This window comes from Eretmochelys imbricata, chromosome 8 (assembly GCF_965152235.1).
Source record: "Eretmochelys imbricata isolate rEreImb1 chromosome 8, rEreImb1.hap1, whole genome shotgun sequence".
NCBI lineage: Eukaryota > Metazoa > Chordata > Testudines > Cheloniidae > Eretmochelys > Eretmochelys imbricata.
The window spans coordinates 12073139-12082535 of NC_135579.1; positions in this window are offsets into that span (position 1 = coordinate 12073139).

Here is a 9397-nt window from a genome sequence, read left to right on the forward strand (position 1 = left end):
AGGCAAATCTTGTAAACATAAGAGAATGTCACAGTAAACAAACATCCTCTGTATTTTCCACAGTATGCATCTGATGAAGTGAGCTGTAGCTCACGAAAGCTTATGCTCAAATAAATTGGTTCGAATACAGACTAACACGGCTGTTACTCTGAAACCTGACAGTATACCTGGAAATGTGAACATCTAGAAATCAGCTGGTCAAGATGACAAATATCCTTGGGCATTATGTGCCTCACTGAAGTCAATGAGCTTTGGTTCAGGCCCTAGAAGAATGACCTAAATAACTTACCATACCAGCAAATTTCATGAGAATTAGACTTATTTTCTCCTTTTAAAATGCAGCTTTGATTTTGAAGGAAAAAACGGGAAAAACTCTTATTCTCCTGAGTTTTAGCTTTCTTTTCCCTAAAATGTATATTCCTGTGCTTTTCATATTTATGGTGAATGAAACATGGAGAACTCAAAAAATAATAATGTGATGAAGTTGCAGGAAATTAGCTTTTGTCCGCTCAGACATCGCCTTTCAATTCTCAACTGCAGTCATAAAGCAAAACTGTCAGTTCTCCAGAGGTTGCTGGAGTTTGGGTAAAGAAGTAACACTCAAGGTTCTAAACCACATACAGTAGAATCTCAGAGTTACGAACACCAGAGTTACGAACTGAGCAGTCAACCACACACCTCATTTGGAACCAGAAGTATGCAATCAGGCAGCAGCAGACACCCTAAAAAAAGTAAATACAGCATCGTAGTGTGTTAAACATAAACTACTAAAAATGGGGGAGGAGGAAAGCAGCATTTTTCTTCTGCATAGTAAAGTTTCAAAGCTGTATTAAGTCAACATTCAGTTGAAAACCTTTGAAAGAACAACTATAATATTTTGTTCAGAGTTACGAACATTTCAGAGTTATGAACAACCGCCATTCCTGAGGTGTTCATAACGCTGAGGTTCTACTGTAGCATGTTAGTGCGCTTTAAGCTTGGAAACAGAGGTTCAAAACCTAATCACGTCACAATGGGAAAGGAATGTGGTGGTCCCCAAAGAGAGTCTTTTGGCTGCATCACAAAATCAAGACCCAGGAGTGGAATAGCTGGAGCATTGCAAGGCAGGATTGAGATGCACTGGCAGAAGTCTTTGAGGAACCTTGCACAGCACCTGTCTGCATTAGACTGGCTCTAACCTGAGTTACCAGTTCACCATCGACAACATCAAAACAATGACTGTTTAACCAAAGGTTCCTGTTTCTTTTGGAACTAATCACATTTTCCCCCTTCAGTACCTATGACCTTCTTATTCTTCTGCTGGAAGCTTTCTCTCATTTATCCCCCAATGAATTCAACAGCCCTGCGGGACAGTCTTGGCAAATAAAGAGGCCAACTAAATATTTATTTGTATGAGACATTCATGAGTAATGAGATGCATCTTGAGAAATCCGTGGTGGAGTTTGTTGCATCCTCCTAAGTAACTGTAGCTGCCTGGATAGTGCAAATTCCCTAGGAAATGCCACATCATATGGAATGTAAGCTATAGATAGGCTTGGGAGATCCGATTTTTATCAGAAAATGTAGTAAATGTCAATTTCACTGTAGACACACAAACCAACAAAAAGTATTTCCATCAATAATAATCAAAATTTATAAATAGGCAAAGTAAGAAAAATGCTGCTTGAGAATGTATTAGAGTTTGATTTAAGGATATTTGCTTTGTTTATTTTGATGTGAAATGTTGACAATTTGTGTTTTAACCGTTATAAAAGTTTTAACTTTTTAAATCTCTGTTTCTATAGTCACGAAATAATTGTTGGCTGACCTTCCTATTGTCTGATCCTCCCATATTTTCCCACAACTGTGAACATTCAAATTGATAAAAATCAAAAAACACTTAAAAATAAATATCGATATTATCTGTCAACATTATATGAAAAATAAAAATTGAATTCTGCCAAGCGGAGCTATAGACTGCATTATAAACTGCTCACCAATCTGCATGTGGTCAGATTTTGCCTGCTGTTTGGTGAGCAGATGCATGTATGAAGGGAGGCATCCTCCAGTTTGTGCCTCTCTGCAATAGGCAGCTAGAACATGGGAGGGGAAGTTATAGCAGGCCCAGAGGTTCCAGTGCTAAACACACCCAAAAGAGGAGTTATGGCTGGAAGGGTGGAGACGTGACCAAGGTCCTGCCCACTGTGCACCAGCTGGCAGTCCAAGGCTGACACAAGGGTAAACCCATGGCAGCATCTCCCAAAACAAGCATGTTCCTCCTAGTATAATCCCTCTCTGCATTTAAGGAAGCCATAGCTCTAGCAGGAAAATGTAACAAAATACTGTCAGTTTTTAGCTGAATGAGGCCCTATGGACATAGCCAGAATATGCAGAAAGTAGTGTCATAGAATCATAGAACTGGAAGGAACCTCGAGAGGTCATCTAGTCCTGTCCCCTGCACTCAAGGCAGGACTAAGTTTTATCTAGACCATCCCTGACAGGACTAAGGTTTATCTGGACCATCCCTGTCTAACCTGCTCTTAAAAATCCCCAATGATGGAGATTCCACAACCTCCCTAGACAATTTATTCCAGTGCTTAACCACTCTGACAGTTAGGAAGTTTTTCCTAATGTCCAACCTAAACCACCCTTGCTGCAATTTAAACCCAATGTTTCTTGTCCTATCCTCAGAGGTTAAGAAGAACAATTTTTCTCCCTCCTCCTTGTAACAACCTTTTATGTACTTGAAAACTGTTATCATGTCCCCTCTCAGTCTTCTCTTCTCCAGACTAAATTAAACAAACCCAATTTTTTCAATCTTCCCTCATAGGTCATGTTTTCAAGACCTTTAATCATTTTTGTTGCTCTTCTCTGGACTTTCTCCAATTTGTCCACATCTTTCCTGAAATGTGGTGCTCAGACCTGGACACAATACTCCAGTGAGGCCTAATCAGCGCGGAGTAGAGTAGAAGAATTACTTCTTGTGTCTTGCTTACAATACTACTGCTAATGCAGCCCAGAATGATGTTTGCTTTTTTTTGCAACAGCATTACACTGTTGACTCTTATTTAGCTTGTGATCCACTATGACCACCAGATCCCTTTTCGCAGTACTCCTTCCTAGGCAGTCATTTCCCATTTTGTATGTGTGCAATTGATTGTTCCTTCCTAAGTGGAGTACTTTGCATTTGTCCTTATTGAATTCCATCCTATTTACTTCAGACCATTTCTCCAGTTTGTCCAGATCATTTTGAATTTTAATCCTATCCTCCAAAGCCTTTGCAACCCCTCCCAGCTTGGTATCGTCAGCAAACTTTATAAGTGTACTTGGTATTCCATTATGCAAATCATTGATGAAGATACTGAACAGAACTGGACCCAGAAATGATCCCTGTGGGACCCCACTCATTATGCCCTTCCAGCATGACTGTGAACCACCGATAACTACTCTCTGGGAATGATTTTCCAATCAGTTATGCACCCACCTTATAGTAGCTCCATCTAGGTTGTATTTCTCTAGTTTGTTTATGAGAAGGTCATGAGAGACAGTATCAAAAGCCTTACTAAAATCAAGATATAACACATCTACAACTTCCCCCCATCCACAAATCTTGTTACCCTGTCAAAGAAAGCTATCACGTTGGTTTGACACGATTTGTTCTTGACAAATCCATGCTGACTGTTATTTATCACCTTATTATCTTCTTGTTTGCAAATTGATCGCTTAATTATTTACTCCATTACCTTTCTGGGTACAGAAGTTAAGCTGACTGGTCTGTAATTCCCCTGGTTGTCCTTATTTCCCTTTTTATAGATGGGCACTATATTTGCCCTTTTCCAGTCTTCTGGAATGTCTCCCGTCTTCCATGGCTTTTCAAAGATAATTGCTAATGGCTCAGATATCTCCTCAGTGAGCTCCTTGAGTGTCCATCCCCTCTCCCCTCAATGAAATTTAATCCCTGTCAAATAACATGCACTCACCTCATTCCTGCTCACTTGCCAGCATGGACATCTATAAAACTAATACTTGGGACTTGTGCATAGAATGTAGATGAGTTGCAGATGGGCCACAAGGCACTTAAGTAATTTTAAGGAAAGTTGGGAAAGGAATTATGTATTATATTATTATTTATTTACTTATTAAACCTAGAGGGACATAATGTATTAGGTATAAACATGAGGTAGTGAGACGTACTCAAGGAACATGAGGTACTTAAATTTAACCATGAGGGATTTAAGACGCAGTGAAATCAAGCTTAAATATTTTCCTAAACAGAGATGGATTTAAGCATATGCTTAAATGGTTTCCTGAGCTGGGACCTAGGTAGATTAATAGAGCAATGAATCAAAGCCTAAAACACTTGCCAGGTTAAGATCTAGTACAGCATTTAGCAAATCAAGTATAACATTGGTCCTGTCTTCAACATATAAGTAAATGAAGTTAAATACACATAGAACAACTATATTGTGTGTATATGATCAAATTAACCTGACTCAGATTCTTATTATGTACATATTTAAAGATACATACGTAACGTCAGGTAGTAATTAAGATCTATACGTAATGTCAGGTAGTAACTAAAGAAGAAAATGTCTGAATGCCATGAAATGAAGCACTAGAGGTACTTGGATCAGTGTCTAGACATAAGTAACTTTTCACTAATACTAAAATCCCCAAGATCCTGTTCTTTGGCAGAAAATGACAGACAGATATCTAGAAAGTGTTGTGATTTAACTGGTACATAAACAGCAGGCCACAAGCTGTAAAATCACAATATTGTCAGCTAAAAGATGAAAATACATTAATGATGAATATTTCTGCTTCCATTGATGTTTAAATTCTACAGAAACATCTCCAAAAAAATCACTCTTAAGAAATAATAAGCAGTTTTATAGGAATAAATGGCCTTTCCATTAACCACAAACAGTGCTGTAATTATTTTTAAAGGCCTAACAGAATTAGATTGTGTATTAAAGCCATTTACAAAATTGTTTGTTTGCTGTGTGTGATTCTTGATTCTGCAGCTCAGTTTGCCAATAGCTAGCGACAGTCCACCTACAAAAGTATATAAACAAAGGCACACAAAAATCCAGATCCTCATTCCAATATCTCCTTTTAAAGAGGCTTGCAGACTATGTGAATGGAATTTGTTTTAAACGGTTGTTAATTGCTGATATAAGACAGTGAAAGATTGCAGCAAACTTTTCATGTAACAGTCGCCAGTTAAGGCTGTGTCTGTATCAGAGTTGTTTGTTTATAATGTATTAATTATTACTGCTCTTATTTCCATGATTTAGAAGGGGCGGAGAAGTTTATTGTTTTTAAAAACCTCAAACCAAGACAGCTGCAGACACTTGTATGCAATTTTACCAGCAAGCAGATAACGATGTAAACTACTCATTTTTGCCTGTCCAGAAATTAAGATTACAGTTATTAATCTGGTGCGGTTAAACTGGTCACTGCACACACCTTTCATTAGTGTTTTGGAAACAGGAATTATCCGGTGCCATTTTGACTTAGTGCCATTTTGATTACTAGTCCACAAACACATCCCAGTTGTGTCATTATTTGCACTAATCTTTTACACTTCTATAGTGCCTTTCATTCAAGGATCTCGATGTGAATGTAACCTTACCTCTGTGAGAGAAGTATGATTATCCCCACTCTGCAGATGGGAAAACGAAGGCACAGAGAAACTTCCACTAACTTCAGATTAGCTTGGGTCAAAGCCCCACACACGGAAACTGTGGTCTGACCCAGCATAGAGCAGGTTTCCTAACTTCTGATCCTGTGCCTTCACCACAAAATCATACTTCATTTTAAACTCTGAAGGTGAAATCCTTATTGAAGTCAGTTGCAAGACCCCCATTGCCATCAAAAGGGCCAGGATTTTGACTTAAGAGAGACTTATATATAATCAATTGAAGTTAAGGAGTGATCTCAAGTAGTTAGGGACCTAGGAGACAGAATGCCTGGGCTCTAGACCCAGCCCTACCACTGACTCATTGTGTGACCTTTAGCAAGTTACTCTCTATCTTAGTTTATTCCTCTCTAGAACTGGGATAAATTATGGCTTTATCCATCCACAATGGGAATCCTCTACAGGAGATTAAATTTCTTCCAGGGGTACTCTGCATCTCTGTTAGTGTTTCTAGAGTGCTTTGAGATCTTTGAATGACAGGTACAGTGGCTTGAAAACTTGCCATGGCTTACCTAAGATAAACAGATAAGGTTATCTCAGTATTTGCAGTATTCCCTTGTCCAGATACATACTCTAGGCACAACCTTAAATACTGAGGTTATCTAATTACAAATACTTTTTTTTTTTTTTAGGTATGGAAGGGAATTGGCAAGGTGTCAAGAGCCACCACTGCAGTACAAAAATGTGTAAGATTACTGTGTTTTTCTAAAAGCACATTTTACAGATCATCTTCAACAGAAGGGCTATTTTAAGTCACAGAGACATAGCTTTGGCACACAAAAGACATTCGGTAACATTTTCAAAAGCACCGAAATGACTTGGGAGACTGAGTCCCAGGTTCAAAAGTGAAATGGGCTCTCAGGCGCCTTTCGAAAGGTAATGGGATTTAGGATGCTACATCCCTAAAGCAAAGGGCGCTCTCAAAAATTTCAAGGCCTGGCCTACTTTTTCACAGGGGTTGTAAAACAAAACTGGTGTTTTTTGTTGGTGCAGAAGCCAGAGCACCTGGAAACGGTCTGATGCCATTTTGACTTGGGAGCACTGCAATTACCTGTCCAGGAGTCTGTCTCATTCAAATGCAGCAAACAGCAGTATAAAAACTGTTGACTGTTAAGTATGAACCCTGCTCGGCTGCCTTGCTACATGGCTATGCAATTGCATGGAAGCATGAACGGTCCAGTGTTATTAATGCCACCGACGCCATGGTGGAACGGGAACTTTGGCAGATGATTGGGATGGTCTTGCACAGCAGCAGTTTTACTGTATTTCTGGTGCAATAAGATTATAAGGAAGAAATTATTAAATTTTCACTGGTGAAATGGCGTGTCCTCAGGGAGGTTCCCAATTACCTCCCCCATTATATGTCAGGACGCTGAGGATTATTAGAGCGGAGGTGTGAGACCTTGGTGCCTACTGTCTGTGCCAGCAGCATTATCACACCATCCTAGAGTAGACAACCCAGTGAAATTCACATGTACTAGGCAGGTTATTAGCTATACAATCTGGGACACGTTCCTCCCCCAAGCAACTCCGCTGGACCCAGTGTGTTTGTAACAACTTGGGCTGTTGCTCTTTTTGATTGTTTACATTACAGGGGAAAGCAGTGACTGCCGGAGGTTGCTGGAAAGCCTCAGTGTGTGCCTCTGGATACACTGGAGGAAAGGGGTGAGGCAGGTTGGATGGAATCGAGATGGCTGCAGCAGTTTAGGGCTCTTCCACATTCATATGGGGCTCGGTTTCATTGTATTTCAGGGGGCTTTTGGAGCTTGGGCTGGGGATGAGGCCTGCTTTAAGCTATTAAGCCTTGTATAGGAGGCTGGAAGCATTGGGAGGAGCAGACAACACAATTGCTGTAATTATTGTTTTCTCCCTTTCTCTGCCTGTTGTTGCCTCCAGGTCTCCCATGCCTCACTCCACCCCATGCATCCCTCTCTCCTCCGTTTCCATCAGGCACCCAGGGATCTGCACAACAGGGGAAGCTCCCCTTCCTCATGTCCATGTAGATTTCACGTGTAAACATCTGTTCGAGGAAGACGTTATAACAACACATCATTAAACATTGATTTAAAGACAATCATCTTTCCTCTCTTTAATTTCACAGCACCTTTAAAACAGCTGCTAGGCTGCAGCAGGGACTATCAGCCAAACAGGAAACACATTGTTAGCTGCTAGCGTTAAAACAGTAGAATGCATTAATTTATGAGCTCCTGCTCGCTCTCCAAACGTTTTATTATGTTAATATCACCTTAATGTGATGGGAAGGCCCTGGTGCCAAAGTCTTTTTGGCACAGTGTGTGCCATCCTAAATTACAGGCTGGATCCCTTCTGGAGCAGTCTTTGGAAAAGTGGAGTAAACCATAAAGCACTAAAGTTAATATTATCTTACAGTCTAACAGCCAGCTAATACCCAACATGTGAATCCCATTTACTCCTTTGCTATGCAACAAATGGCAAGTGTGGGATTGGATTGTTCCTGGTTTTATGCTATTTATCTTTGGGATCCATTCCATGTTTGTCTCCCTTGTTTTTCAGATACACTTATAGGCCTTGAGACTTGCTAAATCCCAAGAGATGCCCCTACTCAAACCCAATTCTGCCTTGTGAGTGTCTCCTGACACTGTGGGCATGCTGGTAAAAGCCCTGGCTTTGGTGATTTTCTCTGAAAAAGAAAAGAAAAGAGAAAAAAAAAAAGAAAAGAAAAGATCTTGGAGTTGAATTCACTAAGTAGGGAAACTATAGAAAGTTCTCTAAAAGACTGAATTCATGTAAAGGGTCTTTAAAAGGATAGATAGATAGATAGATAGATAGATAGATAGATAGATAGATAGATAGATAGATAGATAGATAGATAGATAGATAGATCATTTCAACAACTAAGTGGTAAAAACCCCCAGGTCCTGAGTTTTTCCTGGGGCTTTTCTTTCAATAAAAATAAATATATGGCTAACCCTCTGCTGCCCCTTCCCTTTCCCCTTTCCCCCCCAAAAAGGGCAAGAAAAAATGAACTTCTGTGTCCTTTTTCCTGGCACATGGGTCCTGAGTACTGTGGGCTCGGTTACAACACTGGGGGGATTTAGTAGTGTTCCCACACCCCGGTCCAATTATACCACCTGATCCTGAATAAAATACAAACCAAGGGGGAAAGTAGCTGCACCCAGTGCTCCTGCCCCAGTGAGAGAAGAGCCCACGGCCAGGAAACTCATGGCAACCCCCAACCCCTTCCTCCACCTGCAAATACCCTGCACCTATTAGGCTGTCCTTTGCAGGTTGACCCTGCATCCTGTTATGTAGTGAGTTAATCAAAGGTATGGCTAACTCCAGAAACTGGGGGATTAGGCCTGGGAACCGAAAGGAATCCCCTTCTGCAAGTCCCCAGGCAAGTCCTTGTTATCCAGCGCTAGGATCCCTGTTATAGATCCTAGCAGCGGGGTGGGGGGAGTTGTTGGGGGAAATGTTATTGCATCTGTCAATAGCAATAGCGTCAAGTGCGGCTGGAGCGCTGTTGGCAGAAAGGGCCGTTGGGGTGTTCAGAGAGAGAAAGAAAAACGAGCCGGCCAATTTGTGTTTCCTTTGCTTTGCCTCCGAGCCATGGCCCTGGGGCCCTGTCCCCTGATGAAGGGCTTCGGATTTGAAAGTAATCATAAAAAAACAAAGTGTTGGGAGCCAGAGACTCAGAGGAAAGGGGCTGTCAAGCGACAGACGGCCGGGGACTCTCCA